This window comes from Melospiza georgiana, chromosome 2 (assembly GCF_028018845.1).
Source record: "Melospiza georgiana isolate bMelGeo1 chromosome 2, bMelGeo1.pri, whole genome shotgun sequence".
Lineage (NCBI taxonomy): Eukaryota > Metazoa > Chordata > Aves > Passeriformes > Passerellidae > Melospiza > Melospiza georgiana.
Window position 1 is genome coordinate 98,433,164 of NC_080431.1, and position 21,612 is coordinate 98,454,775.

The following is a 21,612-nucleotide window of genomic DNA, read 5'->3' on the forward strand; positions in this document are numbered from 1 at the left end:
GGGGGTACACAAGGAGTTGAGAGAGGACAGAGCAATGTGTTGATCCCAACTCACCAGAGGGATTTCCCACACTGTATGGCATCATACTCAGCAAATAAATTGGGGGGGGAAGAAAAAAGGAAGGGGAGGACATTAAGAGTGTTTGTCTTCCAAAGTCACCACTATGCGTGATGAAGCCTGGCTTTTCTGACTGAACACCTGCCTGCCCATGGGAAATGGTGAGTGAGTTCCTTGTTTTGCTTTGCTTGCATCTGCAGCTTTTCCTTTACCTATTAAACTGTCTTTACCTCAAGCCATGAGTTTCTCCCTTTCATCTTTATGGTTCTCTCTCCTCATCCTGAGTGGGGAATGAGGGAATGGCTGTGTGGGGCTTAGCTGCCAAATAGAGAGGGGAGAGGAGAGGAGAGAAAGGGAGGTCTAGGGGGGCATCTCAATTTTGTTTATTTGGTTTTTTTTACTCATTCCAAACAATTCATATTAAAAATTAACCAAATGGAACTAAATATGGCTGGCAGCTCGTCACTAGTGATGTTCCCCAGGGCTCATAATTTTGGCGGGACATGGTTAATATCTTTATCAATGGTTTGTATAATGGGATCGTATGCATCCTCAGTAAGTTTGTAGGTGGCACCAAGTTAGGCGGGAGTGTTGATCTGCTTAAGGGCAAGAAGGCTCTGCAGAGGCATCTGGACAAGATGGATGGATGGGCCAAGATCAGCTGTATGAGGTTCAATAAGGCAAAGTGCTGGGTCCTACCCTTTGGTTATGACAGCTCCATGCACAGCTACTGCCTTGAGGAAAAGTGTATTGAGAATTGCTCAGAATATAGCCAGGAGTACTAGGGAATTGATTATCCCCCATACTGAGAACTGATCAGTTCACACCTTGAATCCTGTGTTCAGTTTTGGGTTGCTCACTTCAAAGAGGTCATTGAGGTGGTGGAGTGTGTCCACAGAAGGACAATGAAGCTGGTTAAGGGTCTAGAAAACATGTTCTATGAGGAGTGACTGAGGGAGTAGGGGTATTTAGTCTGGAGAAGAGGAAGGTCAGGGGAGACCTTCATTGCTCTCTACCTGAAATAAGATTTTAGTGGAGTGAGAGTTGGTCTCTTCTTCCATATCTCAAGTGAAAGGACAAGAAGAATGGTCTTAAGTTGTACCAGGGGAGGTTCAGATTAGATATTAGGGAAAAAAAAAAATCACTGAAAGAGTAGTTGGTCATTGGGAAAGTTGCCCAGGGAGGTGGTGGAGTCACTGTCTCTAGAGGTATTTAAGAGGTGTTGGGATGTGGCACTTGGGGATATGGTTTAGGCAGTGTAGTGGTGGTGCTGGTTGATGGTGGGCCTGGATAGCCCTGCAATTGGCTCGGTTGGTTAGAGATGGGTGATAATAATGCCAGGTTTGAGGTCTCAATCCCTGCACAGGCCATTCACCTGACAATAGGAGTTGATGATCCTTATGGGTCCCTTGCAGCTCAGAATGTTCTGTGATTCTGTGAAGGTGATCCTGAAGGTCTCTTTCAAAGCTGCTGGTTCTGTGTGTGAAAATACTAACCTAATGCTGGGCAAGAAGTTTCTACAATTGCATGAACAGAAATTGACTCCTTACCCCCTCTATTTCCTGCTTGATCTTCTTACTCCAATTTGCAAAGTGTCAATTTCTTTTTGTGCAAGGATGAGCCAGAATGGTCCCAATACACTTTATGCAGTTGGAATGTTATGTTTCACTAGCCTCATGGTGCAAAAGGCTTATCTTCAGTGGACCAGAATGAGCCCCATACTCAGGCCACTGGGTGAGTTCACTTCCTGGGTACGAGGGTGATAGCATGAAGCAGACGTAGTCCTTTGTGAGAACCCAAGCAAATAAGAACTGCAAAAGAAATGAATGCCAAACTGCAGGACATAAAACAAATTGAAAGCAAATTGAATGAGTTCACCGTGTCCGCCAAGTAAACAAGAAAAATCCAGAGATTAGTTTGAAACGAACACGAAGAAAATTAAGATTTGGGAAAAATAATAAATGTCTCCTAGTTGAGTAGCCCCAAAATGGTGCTTAATAAATTTCAAGAAAGAAATTTGTTTCCTATGTGGTTTATCCTCTTATGGTTTGCTCATGAAAGAGAAACTTGATTGATAACTGTTTTCACAGAAAATTACACAGAGTAACAAAATTGCAACACGGAAAAGTCTCATCTATATTTTTAAATTCAAAATCTTTCATTTATATAAAATTAAATGTTTACTGCACTACTGGCTCTGCTCCATACCAGGTAAATCAAAAATACACTGTAGAGTCCCACCTGCATGGCCAATTTCAGAGATAATTTCAGAGTAGTGTACTGAGAGAGCTAATACTCACTAGGATTTCCCAAAGGTATGGTATTTGTCATTATACATGCCTTTTTAGGTACGTTCTAATTGCATTCTCCTTGCAGTTTTTCACTAAAACTTTTAGTGTCACTTTCTCCTTCTGACAAAAGTCCAAACCCAAAATATCACAGACATAGAAAATAGCACATTAAGATCATATATTTCATGTTTTTTAGAGAACAAAATACGGGAATTTGTTCTAAAAAGTTTCTGCTATGCAACCTCAAACTACATGGGGCAGATATAGACATTGATTTTAACAGACACAATATGTCAATTCTAGAGGGGAAGCAGTTGATGGACTCTGGTCCACCTTGTGTAAAGACAAAGCTTAAAAATGCCATTAAAATTATCTACCGGAATATTTTCTGTCATTTGGCCCAAGTGCTTTATCAGTTTGGTTTTTGGTTTAGTTTGATTTCTTTTTGGTTTTGGGGGGATTTTATGGGGGTTTTTTTGCTGTTGCTTTGTTTTTTATAAAGCCTTTTACTCGCTGTTGAATTAAAGTGAACAAGGTGGTTTGGGGTCTTTTTAAGGGTAAATATTTCTCATTGTGCAGATTCTGCATATCTGAGTAAATTTAATCAGTACTTAATTACTCTTACTCTCAAAGTCACATTCCTGGCTTGTAGTCGTAAAAAACTGAATTTCATTTTGGCTCCATACCTTCTTCTTCTTTCACCTTACATACTTTACAGATCATCATTAGCCAGCCTTCTAACCTCCTTATTGTTGAGATAATTAGGTTCTGTTTTGTTAGTCTCTTACTACAAAGCAGGCTTTCTAGACTATGAGTCATCCTTGTATTTTGCTCCAAACACTCACTTTTGTTTTTAAAAGGAGTACATTTGAACTTGGCCTTTATGTCACCTGAGAACTCATGCTCCTGGTTACCATGATTTAATTTTTTTTTTTCTTGAGTTACAAAAAAGCAACTCTCGTCTTAAAGTGTGATCTATGTTCTCAGTTTTAACACAGTTATTCTGTAAAGAGATTGATTCACAAGAATGTTCCCTAACATCTGTAGAAAATTGGTTGTCACTGATATTTTTCACTGGAGATAACATTTTCAAACTTTTCCTGCAATTATTTAACTTTTTCATTGAGATCCTTAATAAGCTCTTACATGCTTAACCATTGCTGGTTTTTTCCCAGAAGAAAAAGGGAATAATATTTTTTTAATTATTATTTTTTATTATGAATAATTTATTATAATAAAGCTAATACTTGTTTTGTGGAGGTTGTCCCTAAGTTAACAATGTGCTTTTCTGAACTGGAAACTGAGTCCTGTTGTTGCAAACCCGCTCTTTCCATTGATGATCACTCAAAATAAGGTTCGGCTTTCATCTGAAGCCAGACCTAATTGAGGAGTCAAACTTCTGATCAATATCTAACAGCACCACAATACCAGTATTTCTATAGTGTAGTATCTTTATTCTTCAAAATACCATTCAGAAAAAGATAATTTAATTTTGGGATGAATCTAATGGTTATTTTCATTTTGCTTTGGATATATGCAAACAGGATACACAGTGAATTTCTTTGCAGTGTATTCTGAACAGTTGAAACCTTGCTGTACCCATGCAATTTTTGCAGAAACCAGAGCATCTAACACAGCACAAGGCCTGAGGTGATATTTTTAGCTGTAGTGAGTCAAGAAAATCCCTCTGCACACCCACACTCTAGATCCCTATTGCCATTTAGGTCTGTACCTGTGCAGGATGAACCCATGTATCTTCTGAATTAGGCATAGTACAGGTATCGTGTAATCACGCTCCTTGAGTGCTATGGTAGTCAATATGATTAATAGCATTTAAAAAGCTAATACCCCAGACAAACAGACAAAAACATTCAATAGTAGGTCCAATTATTCCTTGTGCTGTATAATCATCCCATTTTTAGGGGTTTGTATTGCCAGATTTTGATTCAGATTAATACTTTTGGGACAATTTCATGTACCATTTACGTAAACGCAAAAATGAAGTTTGCTCTACATACCCATGGAAATCTTGATTTGATCTTGACAAATGTGGTCGCTAACATTTATTGATATAAAAAATTATGCTAACCAGAGGCTAGTAATCCATCCCTGCTTCTGTTGTCTTTTAGATAAGAAATGGGCACAAAATACCTTGGAGTAAGTTCTTACAAGCCGAGTGCAACCTTTTAAGTTTTAAAGTGCAATGCAGACTGACTAATATTAGAAAGAATTATTTATAGCATAATTTAAGGATTACAGAAAACCATATGCCTAATGCCATACAAGATACCAGTTTACCAGTATATATGTGGATCTTTAACTGCACTTGAATAGCACAGGAAGGAGAGCAGAAATATTAAATTAAAGCAGAGAGAAATAAAATGCAGTGTCTAAATACCTAAGGCATATGTCACAGCTCACATTCATTCACAAGTCAGCTCTCTTCGACAACTTTTAATCTACAGCCACAATATTAAGGATCTGGATGTTCAAAACCAAACATAATAGCTCTGCAGGTAATTCCTTTGACAACTTGTGGTCTGTAAGACATTGCTCATAGACCTGTGGACTTCAAAAGAACACTAGAGCTGCAAGCTTCAAACAGCAAGTAAGTTTTCTGAAAAAAACATTCTTAGAAGCTGTTAGAAAATCTCGACTTTTGGACTACAACAAGAGACAATTAGAAGATCAGTTGTGTTGGAATGATTTTTCTATTTGCAAGATAATTACATAAAACACAATCCCAATAGTAGGTAGTGATATCTATTTCCAAATGCTTTTCCCACTGCGTTGTATTATTCATGCTTTTGCTAGGCAAAATTATACTGGGGTTTTTTTTTTGTTACCTAGGGTAGATTTTCTGCTGGAATGTGGAGAGTGCTTTCTACCCAAACTAACATCTATTTTACTGCAGTCTATTAAGAATATATGTTTGAAAATCCACAGACTGATTAAAGGCATTGAATCCAAGTCTCAAAACTTCTCTCACTGAATACTTCAGCAAAAAGAGCTACTACATAGTAACCAGGCAATTCTGGAAGCATTAATGTCTCTGACAGTGTTTTTATAAGAAGAAATGGCTACACATAAATATTCTTTTAAATGCTTCAAGTAGCAAGCCACCTACCAGATCTGAGTGTGAGGACCCCAAGCTGTGAGAACGCTGTCAATTTCTGCCTGTCAGCTGAGCCACCTATTCATCAGAACATTGCTAGCCCATCCCAAATGTGGGGCAATTTCCTTCACACAGATTTTCAGCGTCTTACTTTGTAATTGAAAGAGCTAAAGGCATTTATAGACAAGCACTAGTGAAGCTAACTCCAGCTTTAGTGCCATACCTCTGACAGAGGCCACAATTCCCTGAAATTAAATTAGCAGAAGAAAAGTTTGCATATGCGTTAACCACTTGTGATAAGGCAACAGAGTGGACTAAATGAGCAGCAGAGGGGTTAAACTGATCTGTAGGAGAAAATGAATATTTATTCTGCCACACTGACTGCAAAGGATGGTCTTTTGCAGCAGAAAGAGAGCGAAAAAGAGTTGGAGTGGGGGAATAATGTCTCAGACTGTGTCTGTTGGTACTGTGTGCTAAGAAAAATAAAATCAGAGTACTAACAGAACACACAAGCTTAGCCACTGGGATGTGGGTCATTAAGCCACAGAAATTTGGTAACATTTCTTTGTGTGCCCACAGCTAATTCTCTGGGGTTCGGGCTGAGTTTAGGAAGAGTCAGGTAAAAGCTGTTCATGCAGAATCAGTCTGAAAGGACCAGAGAGAAACTCCTACCTCTAAATGGGAAGTACCGGATGAATTTAGGTACTTACAGTACAGGCTAACTCTTCTGAATAACAATATTATAGAAGTGCAACTTCCTCAGAAGCTCTGCTTCAGTTTGTGAGCAATTAAAAAAAATTATCTTAATTTCAGACATGAAAAGACATAAGATTAGTTGACTGAGTAAGAAGAATTTGGACAAATAACTGACATAAATCAACAAACATATAGAAGTTACTAAAAAGGTTAAATTTGTTTTATCCAAGACACTGCCAAATCTTGAGCAAAGAACAGGAAGTTTATTGGCAATTTTCTGAAAGAGGAGGAATCCAATGATAAAATGTGAGCCATTTGTCTTCCCAGCCATTAAAGGAAATTCACTTTAAGGATTTTTCTGGAGTGGTTGCTGCCGCTGGTGTGCCCATTTTAATTTATCAGTGTGTCTGCTGGTAATATTATCATCAGTTGGAGCTCAGGTGGACTTCCATTACTGCTATCACAGTACTCAATGGCAAAATATTCCACTGACCTGAACAAGATCTATCAAAAAATTTAAAAGCAGCATCTGCTGTGGATTTTTTTCCTGCTAATTATTTCCAGCAATTATGTAAGATAATTCCTCAGGATGAGTTATCTAGAGAAAAGCAGCTACAACAAACATAATTAAGAAATAAAACTGTGTCAGTCATCTTCATGTTCATTTAATTATAGGCCATATCCTTCTCAACCTTCATCTTCTTGTGTGATATATAGAACATAAACTCTCTGGTAGACATAATTTCTTTCTGATCTCCACTCCAGTCTTAGCTTTTACTGGCATCTTTGGAAACCATCACAATATATATATATATGTGTGTATATATATATACACACATATATATATATGTGTGTATTGTGATGGTGTCCAAAGATTCCAGTGTCCAAATATATCTATCTATATATATGTGTATATGTATATATATATATGTGCATATATATATATATATATATATTTGTATATATATATATATACATATATATGTGTGTATATATATGTGTGTATATATGTATGTATGTATATATATATATAGTATATTTAAGACTAATATACCTATATGTAATAAATGTAACTAGACATAGTTATTTAACCATAAAATTAGTTTTGTGCATCTGTTACTTGCTTTGATGTAAAGCTGTGTTAAAATCAGGCCAAGTAATGAAAAGTGGAGGTTGACTGATTTCTTTGTCTTACACAGCAGCACAAAGAAATTCCAGCCACTCCAGCCTGTAAGTCAGGTTCACTGGGACCCCACCTTAAATGCCTCTATGCAAACAAAAGCATCCATGGAGAATAAAAAAGGGGAGTTAGAGATGTGCCCACACCTTCAATCTCATTGGCATTATGGAAAAGCTTGGGATAGTTCCTATGACTGAAGTGCTGGTGTGGAAGAATACTCTTTAGGAAGGACAGGAAGGGGAGACAAGGAGGATGTGTCACCCTCTCTGTCAGTGACCTCCTGGAGTTCAGGGAGGGTGGGGGTGGATGAAGAGCTGACTGAGACCTCATGGATGAGGTTTAAAGAAAGGGCAGGGACAGGTGGCATTACAGGGGGAGTATGCTACAGGCTGCCTGACCAGAAGACTGAGTAGGTGCAGCCCTCTCTGGACAGCTGGGAGAGCCTCATGTTCACAGGCTCTGGTTCTCAACCAGCCCAATACCTGTTGGAGGGACAAAGCAGCTGTCTCTTAGTACCTCTTGATCACTCAGAGGAATCAAGAGACCTCAGAGAAGGTGGTGGATTTCTATGATTTTTTTTCATAACTTACAAAATATTTTGCACCTTTGAAAGTTCATTCCCTGAACTTTTCAAAGGTGGAAAAAATTGAAGTTTTTCTCTTTACTTCAACTAAGTCAATCAAGCTAGCAACGTAGGAAGGAAATGCTGCACTGTGTCAAATGCTATCAGAGTGTGCATGAATTTTCCTCCACATTTTGAACAATTGTTGGTTCAATACTTTAAAAAGGTTTTTCTCCTGCACTTTTGGATAGTGATATATATAGGGATGATAACTTACATAAATAATTTCTTAAACTTGGATTCCTTGAAATATAAAACCACATCTAGCATTGACACTGTTACTGCTGTTGCTTACACATGGGTTGACCTCTGCAGTTTGGGAGAACACAGTGAATATGGTAATTCTGTATTGATACTCTATGTTAGAAATTGGAATTATCATCAAATAATTTGAGGGAACTCTAAAGAGACAGATGACCTAGCCCTCAGTGGACTACTTTGTTAGTTCTATTTAATGTGCAGAGTGAAGTCAGCATAGCTGGGATTTTAGGCCTCTATAGGAATAATAAAACAAAATAATAAAATAATCAAGTTGAAGATCCGAGTTACATGAAGTCACCTGTGACTTGATAAGGTCATAGAAAATTCTTTCTCAAAAGTGTGTTTACTTGCAAGTTTGATTTGGTAGAATCAGGTTTTCAGATGGGAGCTGATATATTTGAGAACATCTAGCAGCTCTTAAGGTATATTCAGAAGGTCATTTCTAAGTGTTCTGTCTTACAAGATCTTATTGTTCAAGAGATTATTACAGGTCCTGCCACTCTGTGAGGTGCTGCCACATCACAGCAGGGTCAACAGAATGGGTAGCACATCTGCTCCTCAGTTTTCAGTTTACTGTTTTTCTGTTAACCAAGGCTAGCATTCTTTTTTATAAGTGGCAGCTTTTTTTTGTAAACAAAAGTTTACAGCAGTTTACCTGCATACATCAGGCTGTGAATGAATAAGCCAAAAAACTCCCATTTATCGATCCCTTTGGACTTGACTCAATTTGCTGCAGGAACATTACATTCTTATCATAAAAATTCTTTGAATCATTCCAGGCTTTGCCCCTCACAAATACAGCTTGCTTCACTCCAGCAATGTAAGGGAATTGAAGGTTATCTTGTCTTCAGGCAGGAGTATCCCAATGCAAGCAATCATTGACATTTTGCCAACGCCAGACATTGAAAGGATATGTTGGAGGTGGAAGGGGCTTGAGCAGTGGGCACTGAGTATTCCTTTCTGGCAGAGCAGCTCCTTGGGCTTTTGTGTCTGTCAGTGCAGATGACATAAACCCGAAGGCTGTGCTAGAGGCCAGCCAGATCCAGCCAGCACTCAAAATCTAATTTGCACGTTGAACATTGTGCATTGTATGAACATGCCATGTGTGTCCACTGTTTGCCTCTACTGAGTAATTTCAGCCATAGGCAACTTTTCTGTTCTAAACACAGACAAAATAACTGAAGATGATAACAGATTTGCTGGTTTGCCACAAGCTGACACATCTTCATGGTTTTTTTAATGGTTTGTGCTTTCTAATCACTCTAATCCCAGATGAAAACTCAGATTTGTAAATAGTGACATAAAAATAATCTTATTTAGAATCTGTGCTACATTTGTCAGCAGCTGACTAACCTAATAACACACAGTAAGCAATATATGTGAATCAATTGACCTAAAAATATTCAGACTCCCAGACAAAAGGCATATTCTTTTGTTAGGTTATGCTTCCTCAGAGTATGGGGAAAAAAGAAAAGAAAAATACCTTACAGTAAACATTTAGTGCTAGCTAGTAAACAAACTCCAATCTATAGGAATCCTATGGATTAATTGCAAGTCTGAAGTATTGCAAAATACTTTTATTAAAACAACATTTCTACTGTGTTTCATTCAAACCTTTGTTAGAAGATAACCAATGGGAATCATATTAGCAAAATAGTAAGAATATTTCAGACAAAACCATGTAGGATTATCTCTAAAAATTATATTGGCACAATTAAAGTCAGTATCAAGGGCAAATTAATGAAAAAGAGATTGGGTTTTCACCTGGCACTGAAAAGAGGAAGAAAAAATGGAAATTTTTAAAGAGACTGCTATTTATTTTCTTTTTCCTCACACAGGCCACATTGGATTGAAAATCTGCTACTATTTTCTATGATAAAAATAACTGTACTAAGTAGTCAAGATTGAGGTCCTATTTGCTTTGTGTGGTCTATATGAAAGGACAATCCCTATCCTAAAAAATGAAAAGACAATTCCTATCATAAAAACTCTATGATCCAACAAGCTAATGCAAAGAGTAGTGGAAAGATTCCCTTTGACTTTAGCACACATCAAATTGTTCCCTTAATATGACTGGAATGTTTGATCATTTAGCAGTGCATGCTTTGGTGGGCCTGTGAGCGTGGACTGAGCAAGAAGGCTTTCTTCCTCCTAAGTCATGAATAATTATAACACTTCAAATATTGTCACTTGTTCTTTTGTTATGACTGTCAAAAATACTATAGATCTGTGCACTCAAAATAAAAAAAAAAAGGACAAGAATATACAAATTAGTATGTGCGATACACGATCATTCATTCTGGGTATAATTAATTCTTTTCCACTAGCATATTTCAAACCCTTTGAAAAAATTTTCAATATGGGAATCACACATTTTATAAAAAAAATAAAGCAATGTTGATCAACTGATATTTATGATAGGGACTTGGTGATACTGAAACTAAATATGTGCCCAGATCAATAGGTCATTCAAGGCTGTTGAATTTCACCTGTTCAAGGTAATTGAATAATTATTTCTAAGGCAAAGAAAGTTTAGTCTTTTAATTTTTCTGCTGTATTGTCCTCCTTTCTCAGAAGTTTCCAAAAGCTGAGATAAAGGATTGACAGAGGAAAAGAGAAAGAAGATTGGTCAGATCCATTCAGTAGATACTGCTGGGGATAATTACTGTCACAAATGGAATAACTAAAAATTATAAAGTACTGTTTTTCTCTGACTTCTTCTGTAGCAACATACTGTGGTGGTTCTTTTTTTTTGACCCTTTCTTTACTTTTTGTGTGTGCTAAATGGCCATCATACCTAACATTAAGGAAATTACAGAGAAAGGTTCATGACTTACTATATTCAACATATATTTGTGATACTGCAGGCTTTCATCACCCAGATATACCCATGGGAAATTTTGTGACTTTGTCCTTTTCTTAATTCTCCTGGAGTCTAGATTTAACCAATAAATATATTTCATCATCAATTCCCAATCTTGAAGCAAATATGAATGACCTTTTAAATAAGTAGATATTGAGAATTTCAATCTTTTTAAAATCCTAGAATTTCAGATGAAAGCATAGTACATGTCACTAAAACACTGTGAAAAAATAAAATTCCATTTTTGTTACTTCCTCATTATCAGAGTGATGTACTATATTTCTTTACAAAGTTATAATGTTGCACTCTTTGTACAGGATCATTCAGAATGTACAACTGAGTGTGTGTGAAGAAGTATTTACACTATATTAAAAATAAAATCCTCTGAAATATTTATGCTTCTGTTCATAACACTTAGAAGCTTTCAAAAGTTGTTTGACAAATATAGATGTTTTTGGCTAATGAAAGTATCTCATTTACTGCAGTACTTCCTAATTACACAGAGTGTACAGGACATTGCTAATGTTTAGAATGTGCAGAAATTAAAAGCAAACACAAGACAGTTTCCATTCTCTCTGTTTTACAGCTATATCAGAAGATAATGCTGAGTTTTCAATTAGCCAAATGGACTAGAGAACTCATAGCATGTTTCTGATTCCCAGTTCAGAAATATCCACTTAAATTTGCCAGCAGCCTTCAGTCAGTGTGAATCCACCACAATGACACATGAGCTTAAGTACACATCTTTTCTGTTCTTCAAAAAGAAACATCTTTTTGAAGTCAAAAGACTTCTTTAAGGTCATGCCCTTGAAATAATACTCAATTTGTGAGTCATTGCATTGTAAGCTAGCTCTTTAGAGCAAATTATTCTCTGTTGGTCACATTGGTTCAGCACAGGTTGGCTTGAAATAATGAATAGAATAGTGTGAAAAGTAATGGCAAACAGTATTTGGAAAAAAACTGAATCTAATTATATTATGTCATGATAAGAAGCTTCCAGTTCAAAACTGAAGTCCTTAGGATGCTCTCTTAAGAACAAGCAGATTCTCCCTGTAAAGATGTTCTATCTATTACTTGGACTTGTTCTATCTATTAGTTGGACAAGCAGCAATATGGACAAATATGCATACATATACACATACACACATAGACTTGTTTATGTATTTTATGTATCACTAATATGATGGACACTCACGGTCGCTGTCCTTATTGTTCTTTCTCATATGAGGAAAATATCTAATATTTTAGTTGTATTAAGGTAGGAAATTCAAAGAAAAATAATATTTTGAAGAGGTGTTTTGTGAGATATTTTCCTGTATTTAAAAACAATTATATACGGTTATAGATAGGCAAGAGTATGTGAGGGCATTTAAACCAACTCAGAATTGCACCAATTTTGTTTCAATTTTTGAATGTAAAATTTTCTAACAATTCTGAATCTTAGTATTGTGTCTGTGTCAATTAATTTTATTACTCAGTAAGGGTAAGAAACGAATGCAGTAAATCAACCAGACAAAAAAACCTATTAATGTTTATTGTCTGAAAAAAGCAAGAGTCTAAGAGTTATAATAATTTCACTCCAAACAGTGGGTATGTGTTTGCCATTGATCACAAAGAGTGACTATAGCAAGAGCAGTATTTTTTTTTCAGCTTTTAATTTTATTTTGAATACTAATTTGCCGCATAATTCTTTTTATTCTTCATTCTGGAATCATATTTTATAACTAGTATGAAATTTCAGGGATTCAAAAACTTGTCATCCCAGTTGTACAACACAGCATTTCTTCTTAAGGACATGAAAACTGTTTATGGTATGTTTAAGCAAGGAGGATAAGCAGACTAATTTCAGAAACTTTTAGAAGGATTTCTGATTATGACTTCAAAAATCTTTGAAATACATTGTAGAACCCTGTAAGACATGGAATGTACCCAATAATGTCTCCTTATTCCTTGCCCTGTCACAACCAGAGGGTATGAATGATAGTCCAATCTATGTGGAAAGAGCTGTTTGGAGATGCATTATTAGCAGGACATATAATTTTGTCCTAATTTAGCAGAATCAGAATTGTGTAACCAGCAGCAGCTGTTAAGAAAATCTTGCAATTAGTTTCTGAAACTTTCCCTCAGTAACTATTTCATGATGTTACACTAGTGAATCTATATGGTAGAAACAGAAATTAGAAGACACTACAAAGAAACTTTTAACTAAAAATATTGCTAAATCCCTAAAAGCCTCTTAAAAAAGATCACATTTCCATACTTTTACACTGTGTGGTGAAACATAAGTCAGACATGGTCTCAGTCCAAAAGGATTCTCTGTAAACTTGAACAAGGGTTAAGTCCATGAAAATTGGAGCAATGATAGCTATGCACAAATGTGGTGCAGTATCTCTTTTTTGGTCATCATAGAGACATCCCAAATCTCATAACTGCACCAAGTTGAAAACTAAATAAACCCATCAACCTAAATTCCCCATGCTACTGGGTGTAGAACATATTTCATGTGAAAAATGACGCTACAATTTGTCTGGAACTTAAGAGAGCAGGTTAGAAAAGACAGCAAGATTAACTTTATTGTCTGCAGCACAAAACCTCACTGCTGCATAAAACATCTGAACAAGTCCCTGTTCTTACACAGTTGAAGTCAAATATCCAAAGCCAATGATGAAATTAGTACAGCTGTATCTATTATACATGTGGAAAAACTTTCACACCCTGCAGATGAAGATACTATTATTATATCCTCAGGATATATTAACAGTCTTACTCTTATGTCAGTTGGAATTGCACTGCAGGTCTTAATAACCCAGTAAATATTCTTGCCTGTAATGCTAGACTGCTGATTGTCAGTACAAGATACTGTTTTTTTATGTGGTATGAATTTCATCAATATAGATATAAGAACACAAAATACCCTACATATGTTTTCTCCTAAATTATAAACAAGAGCATAAATATGTTAGCTGAATACAGTAAATAATCAGGAAAACATAGATCTAAAAGGAAGGTGTAATAATGTGCACCTCAGTAAAGGCTGAATTACTGAAGAGTGTATTAATATTTGTTAGTGCAGTTTTGAAGCTCCATGAGAGGACAGAGATTTTATTGTTTGAAGAAGTCGAAAGTGCCTCAAAGGAACTTTCAATTTCTTTTAAAATTTGGCTTCTATTACAAGAATATAATTAAATGTGAACAGATATAACTTTCTCTAAAGACAGAGGAGTGTGCAATGAGGCACTGAGTGAAAGGAGTGTTTATCAGCACAAGAGATGAGTGGAAGGAAATATTTACTGCCTACATTTCTATGAACAGAAATTAACTTTATCAAGATGGTGCATTCATCTAAAAAACAGAGTAATTTTTCAGTTTAAAGATGTTGATTTTCTTTCAGTCAAAGACCTGATGTGGTATAAAAACCAAAAACTACAACAAAACAAAACCTGCAGTCCTTACAGAACTTTCTGTTTAAAAAATTTTCACAGTTTCTTTAAAAAAAAAAATCAAATTATGAATATTTGATGAGTTTAAGTGACAAAAATATGTAGTGCATTCATGAAAGAAGAAGCAAAGAAAATTCTTTTAATACCTTATGTAATACCTAGATCAGATTTTCTTACTTAAGATGGAAGAATTGATGTTGGGCATATTAACAGAAGAAGCTATACATAAAATAAGGAAATGTCTTACTGAGTCAGCCTGATAGTCTCTGTGGCCAAACATTTATGTCTGACAGTAGCAAGAGGAAGCCCCATTTAAACATATGACCTTGGTCACTTGCTGTGTTTCATTGGCTTTGTACCTACCCAAAACTTCTATCTGTTGTATTTGACAATCTAGATAGCTCACTGCAGGCTGCTCCTTTCCATGTCCATTTATTGATCTGTTGCACACAAATTTTTCTAGCCCCTTTATGACCCTACTGAAAACATCTGTCAACACAGTGGCAATAAAATAAAATGGATGTTTTATTACAGTGAGAAAATGCCTAACAGAAAAGTCCCAGTACAGTCTTGGAAATATAGAATATACGTAAATCACTTGGTAATCACATGTATTAAATCTTACCTACAGCTCTCCTCTCCTGTAGAGGATGGGACTAGTTGTTCCTTTTCCATATTTTTCTTCCTTGGAATTTGAACATACATCTTTTGCAATGCAAGAGGTTTAATGCAGTTCAACTTTTTAAAGTGCTTTTGAATGTTACAGAAATAGTAAATATGCAAGTAAGTATAAGTAAAATGTGTCACCTGTTTTTTCCTGTTTGACCAACATGACCCCTTTGCTTTGGAAAAGGCTTGTGGAGCATCTTCCAGGTAATTTACTCACTAAGAGTTTAACTTAACAAGGCAAGAAAGAACAAAAGGAAAATAAATCTGGGACCTCCATTTTTGGTTTGGAAAGATTTGCTCTAAAGAAGCAAAACGGAGACTTAAGATGAAAATTGCAGCACAGCAGAAAAGCTATTACTAAAGCCATTTGTTGTTAGATGATGAAGAAAGGGGGATGAAATATGGTGTTGCTAATGGGAACATTTTCAACAATTTTGTGACCTTTTTGCTAGCAAAATGAAATGTTTTTTCATCAAGAGCATTAGTTTAGTGTTAGTACTATTTTTCAGTGTATGGTAACTGAACTGTGGAGGTTTAGAATATACACCTTAAGGAAAAAATCTTCGTATTCACAAAGAAGCATGGATTAGAGAAAAGATGTAGGCCAAATCCCTAAGTCTTTACTTGGGCAAAGCTCCTGTTTGTCTCAGTGGTATTGCTACTCTGATAATTGTTCCATGCAGAGATTTTAATCTGATTAATGAGGTATGGAAATACACACCACAGTAAGGCAGATAGACTGTCGAAAATTTTCTGATTTCAGCACCAAAATCAGGCTGGATAAGGATTTCTATCACATAGTATTATGCTTTTACATTTTCATAAAATTACAGGTGTAAATGGCAAGAGCTTCAGAAGAGTTCCTTTAAATGTAATAAGTTTTCTTCTATGCCAATATTTCAGCTATGCCTCTGTTACCAATTAAGACTGAATGACTTTGCCTCAGTCAGACAGTAAGTGAATTAACCTGAACCTGTGGTCAAGTTAACATATCCCAGCCTAGACAGGAGCCAGTTTCTGTATTCCACGAATACTCATGCCTGTCACAAGCTGTCTGCGTCCCGATTCTAAGGAAATTGGTGTGCAGACTGGCTCATTCCATATTTAACGCTAGCTTCAGCAGTAATTAAAAATTAGAAGAGATCTTCAGGAAATCAATTAATTATGCATGCAAAGTGCACCAACTAAATTTGGACGCACAATTAGATGACTAATCATAGATTAAAAAGTTGAGAATGGCAGTTGCACACTTAAAAGGAGGATGGTGACCTATTCTATCTCAGGTGTATGTGCTTTCCTGTTTAGATCTACTAAGATCTGTTAGACAGATATTTGACACACCTGTAAAAAAAAGATAATGCCTGAAAAGGGTCCGGAAACTTCAATACTCAAGTCTCTTTGCTTACTAATGGGAATATCCCAAATTTTACAGAGTTTCAATGTAATTGTCTCCAGAAACTTGTGTTTTGAAAAAGTCAGTATTACTGGAAAATGAACTTCCATTTGAATTGACATGCAAGATTTTATTTACGTACATGAAACATGGGGGGAATGAAAAGTTACATCTGTCCTGAAAATATTATGCCATTTCAAAACCAGTATTTAAAAGAAATTATGAACAAAATTAGGAACAAACTGTAAGGAATAAACTTCCAAAGCTGCATGTTCTGCTCTATTTCCTAGGGTGACATCACAACATGTTGATCTCTAGTCATTTGACAACTGTAATAAGCTACTGCCTAACCATCTGACTAGCTCACTCCAGATTAATTCCAATTTTATCTTTTCAGGGATCACTTAATCTTCTGATGGAAGTTCCCAGTACAGTTGAATTTGGTTTCCATGAAAACTTCTGTTTTGTAATATAATCAGCTCCTGACAGTTCATTCACAGAGGCTTTTGGAACATTTTTTGGTTTGTTTCACTTTGTTGTGTTTTGTTTAATAAGGCCATAACCAGATCATAGGGCTGCAGTGGAAGGGTGGCATTTCTCGCTGTTTAAGTGCAAGCATGAAGTGCACAACAGCTGTCATCCACTGTGAAAGGGTTTTCATTCAGCAGATTAAAGGTACAGAACGGGGGTTCCTCAGGTCACAGAGCAACTGAGTGATAAGAGTGATGGCTAGCACTCCCTTCTCCCACAGTGTGTTTCAGCTTCCACTGCTTTTCTATGGGAGAAATAGCTCTCTCATACTACTGATTGCAGAAAAAAAAATAGTGCATGATTATTTAAAAAAAAATTAAAAACAACACCAAACAACAGAACAGCAGATCCTTTTTTTTTCTTAGTTTGTTTTTTTTTTCCCTGTTTTTTTTTTTCTGGTAGTTTTTGTTTCACTGTTTTTGAAATCACCTTACATAACACCTGATGTGAGTGAAATATAGCCCTGAAGGTAGACTATGTATCTTTTTAAGGAATAGTGAGTCACATTATACATCAAAATATGGCAAACATCATATCCAAGTCAAATGCTAACATTTGGGTAGGAAAAAGCAAAATTCTTAGTTTCACCATTTAGATATTATTATCTGTGGAAAGTATTTCCCATAAGAAATATCACTGTTGGTGTGATCAGGTTTGTCATTTTTATGGTCTTTCCTTCCCTCCCATCAAATGGGAGAAATATTAAGGACATAGGCCAAATTCCCATTCTGTAATTTACAATGAGTGGTATTTGACTCTGAAAGGAATCTTTAGTAATCACATTCTCTTGAATGGATCAATTTGGAAATAAAATATTAGCCAAATCAGTCAGAATCTGTCCTTCTCTTCAGGATAGATAGAATAACATTTCTGCAAGATCAGTGTTAACAACATAGGAAAATTCATTGGAGAAGCCCCTCCAAGGGCATCCTTCTGCCCTATCAGAAATCTAACAGGTTAAACTGCATGTTGCCCACCAAGGGAATTTCATGATCCTTCCAAGTGCATAGAACAATGGAAAGCAGGAATAAATTGAATAGGACCATGAAGATGATATTTGAATTTATTACAAGCAGGATATCCAGAATCAAAATGTAAAGGATATCATACAATACACTCAGTGGATAGTGCTTCCCTTGGTAAGTATTTCTATTAATCTCCTTCCACGAAACATATCAAATAACATCAAACTCTGCCCAATTCATCTTCCATCTAGAAGCTGAGCACAGTGGCTATAGAGACAATATTATGTTAATCAATTTTCCATACCATATATAAGTCATACTTGTGATGTCCTGCAAATATGACTGAAAGCCCAAATCTGTCTCATTTATGTGCTGTGTTATTCTCCTGTACAATTTCCATGCAATACAGTTCTTTGTAATAAGGCAGATAAGGATTATTCATGCTAACAACACACCAGCGCTTTCTTTAGGGACTTCCCTTTTTCATTGGAAAACACATTTTCATACAATTTTATAAAACTTAAAAAAAATTCTTGAACACTTTCATCATGCTATAATCACTTTGTTTTTACTAGTAACTAGAGCAATGGCTGCAGAGAAAGTAGACCTCAGTATTTCTTTCTGCTGTATTGTATGTGCCTGGAGAGTTCCAGCAATGCTCCTTAAGTACTGCTTTAATCTACAGAAAAACTTTCACCATTGAGTGAGTGACAAGTGCCTTCATCTAGCATTTTTCTGAGATGTACATGTTTTAATGTACTGATACACCTCAGATGTACTACTAGTAAAAGAGATACTTATACTTATGTCAAGGTTACAGAACAAAATAGCGTCAGGTCAAAAGATGTAGAGATGCAGTGAAAACTATTTCTAATAGGGATTTGATTGCTTCAAGCATTTTGTTATACTCTCAATCTTCAGAAAGGCATATTTTACAATCCAGTCTAAAAAAAATAACATCTGACTTAGGTAATGATCACAAAAGTTCAGCACTGCAAACATTTATCAATTTGGATTGAATGTTCAATACACGAATGATGAAAAGTAACAGGATATCAGGTAACACCTAAAATGTTCTGGTTGTACAGCACAAATAAGAGACAAATATTAGCATAATAGATACTGGAATCATCTACCCAGTGAGGTGGTGGAGTCATCATCCCTCGAAGAATTAAAAAAAAGACTGGATGTAGCACTTGCTGCCATGATCTAGTTGAATTGTTAGAACATGGGTTGGACTTGATGATCTTACAGGTCTCTTCCAGCCTTGAATTTCTGTGATTCTGTGATAATGTGTACTTAAAAAATGCCATTTCAAAACCCTTGGGTTTTCTTAGGTGGTTCTAAACCCATTTTCCTGGAATTCATGAGCAACTTATACTGTGGCTTGGCGTAACGTTGTAAATTAAATATCTGGCAACAACTATCAGTACCACTATCTATCCCTGATATGGTTTTCTTTGTAAATGAAGTTGCTAGAGCACACTCTTCAAATAATAAATGAACAAGTGTGTTAGACTAGAGCAGCCCACAAGCTGTTGTCTTAGCAGCACACTTACAGCTCACTTCTTCATGTGTGTTAGCTTGTGTGTGCCTATATTTTATATATATATTTATAGATACCTATATATATAACCCTTTTAGTGTGTAGAACTGTTCAAATTTAGATGACAAGAAGCTATACAGCATCTGAAGAGATGACAAAAGAGAAAAGAAAAGATAAAACTAAAAAGCAGGGTACCAGGTGGCAGCCTGGTGGTTGCATTTTTCTTACAAATAATGTGTCAAACTTTTTTTCTGTAACAAGCACATTCTGTATTGTGTGTGTCCACTCAGTCATTGATGGAATTTGTGTGCTTTTCCAATTTCTCACAATGACACTTTTTGATGCCCTGATCACGGCTAAGAGCAGAAGTCACCGCACTGCCTTTTGGACAGCAATTTCAGGCATAGCAAAATAAAAGATGTGTCCATTTGTGTTTAGTTGTTTTGGGAAGCAGGGGTTTCTTTTTTGTTTTAGTCTAAGTGGCAGGCTATCTGGATGAAGCCATTCACCACTCATTCTTCCTCTTTTCAAACAACTTGTGATAAAATTATATTTCTTTTTCAGAGGTTACTTTTACATGCCCAATAGTTTAATTTGCTTTTCATTCTAAAAGAATAATGACATATATCAAAAACAATTTTTATTTGATAACAGCAGCATTAAGAAAGAAGATTGTGCTTTCTGCTATACTTTACCAAGGACTGCATAATGAATCTTTGAAATAAAAGTGAAGGAAAAAAATTTTGATGTTCACTTTTTTTAGTATCACTTCACTGTTCTTATCAGTAGCAAAGAGACAAATTATAGTATAAACTTCAGTTATGTTCACAAAGATATTTTCCAATTTTAAACAGCAGAAACTATCTCTGATATGCATTCTTTTTTCTTTCCTAATTCCTTCTATATTTGCAGCACTTTGTCTTTTTACATAGCCTGTAGTTATTTAAATGGACTACCTCAGTCTCTCAATTGAGACCACAAGGTTCCTCATCCAAACAGATACAAAGTGAGACTTTAAAGAGCCTCTGCTATCTCTTGTCGTAGTCCTGAGAAAACAAAAAAGAATCAGGAGAAATATAGTTTCATTACTAAAATACTGCTTAAGTCCGAAGTTTCCCTACAACCCACTGATAGACCATAAATTAAAAGTCTGCAGTGGCAATGGATGCTCTGACATTCTTAAAGTACCTTGTTTTACTATAGAGTCATGTTTCTTATTTGCAGACTGTTAGTAGAAAATAAAGTCCAGAAAAAACCCAATGGTGTCTAGGCAGGATTTTCTATACTCTTTGTAAAGCCAGCCCATGCTGGTTCTACAACCAGTATAGAAACTCTATAGAAGCTCTAACTGACAGGTAAATCTCATTCAAGTCTTCCTACTTTAAGACTTGAATGATATTAATATTACATAATAATATCTTAATATATTTGAAACTCATTACGTGAAGTACAAGATTAATATACATTAAAGCACACTTTATTTCATCATAAGGTATGCTGAACAATGATCACAAAAATTTCATTATTGAATTTCTATACAACATATGTAATAGGTACAATAGGTACACATGTAAGAGGTTATTTAAGCAGACATACCAGATGTCAATATAGTAGGGCCAAAGGAAATCAATATATTTTTACTATATGCTTCTTTGCTCTCAAGTAAAGGTTATCCCCTAAATGTGTTAAATGAATGACATGAGTATTACTGACCACAATATTTTTCCTTGCTATTCCTCCTTACTCTGAAAACTTGAAGCTTAAAAATACGTCCATGCAAAACATTGTTTTATTCATACACTTTCTCTCTCCTTTCAGTACAAAATGTCTATCTAAACTTCCTTTATAGCAGCCACAAAATCTGGGTTTTTTTCTCCATTAGGAAGAGAAGTAAAATATTTCCCATGAGAGTTTTATTCACCAACAACTACATAAAATAACATTAAGTCCCTACCACAGTATCTCTTTTAATTTCTCCTATAT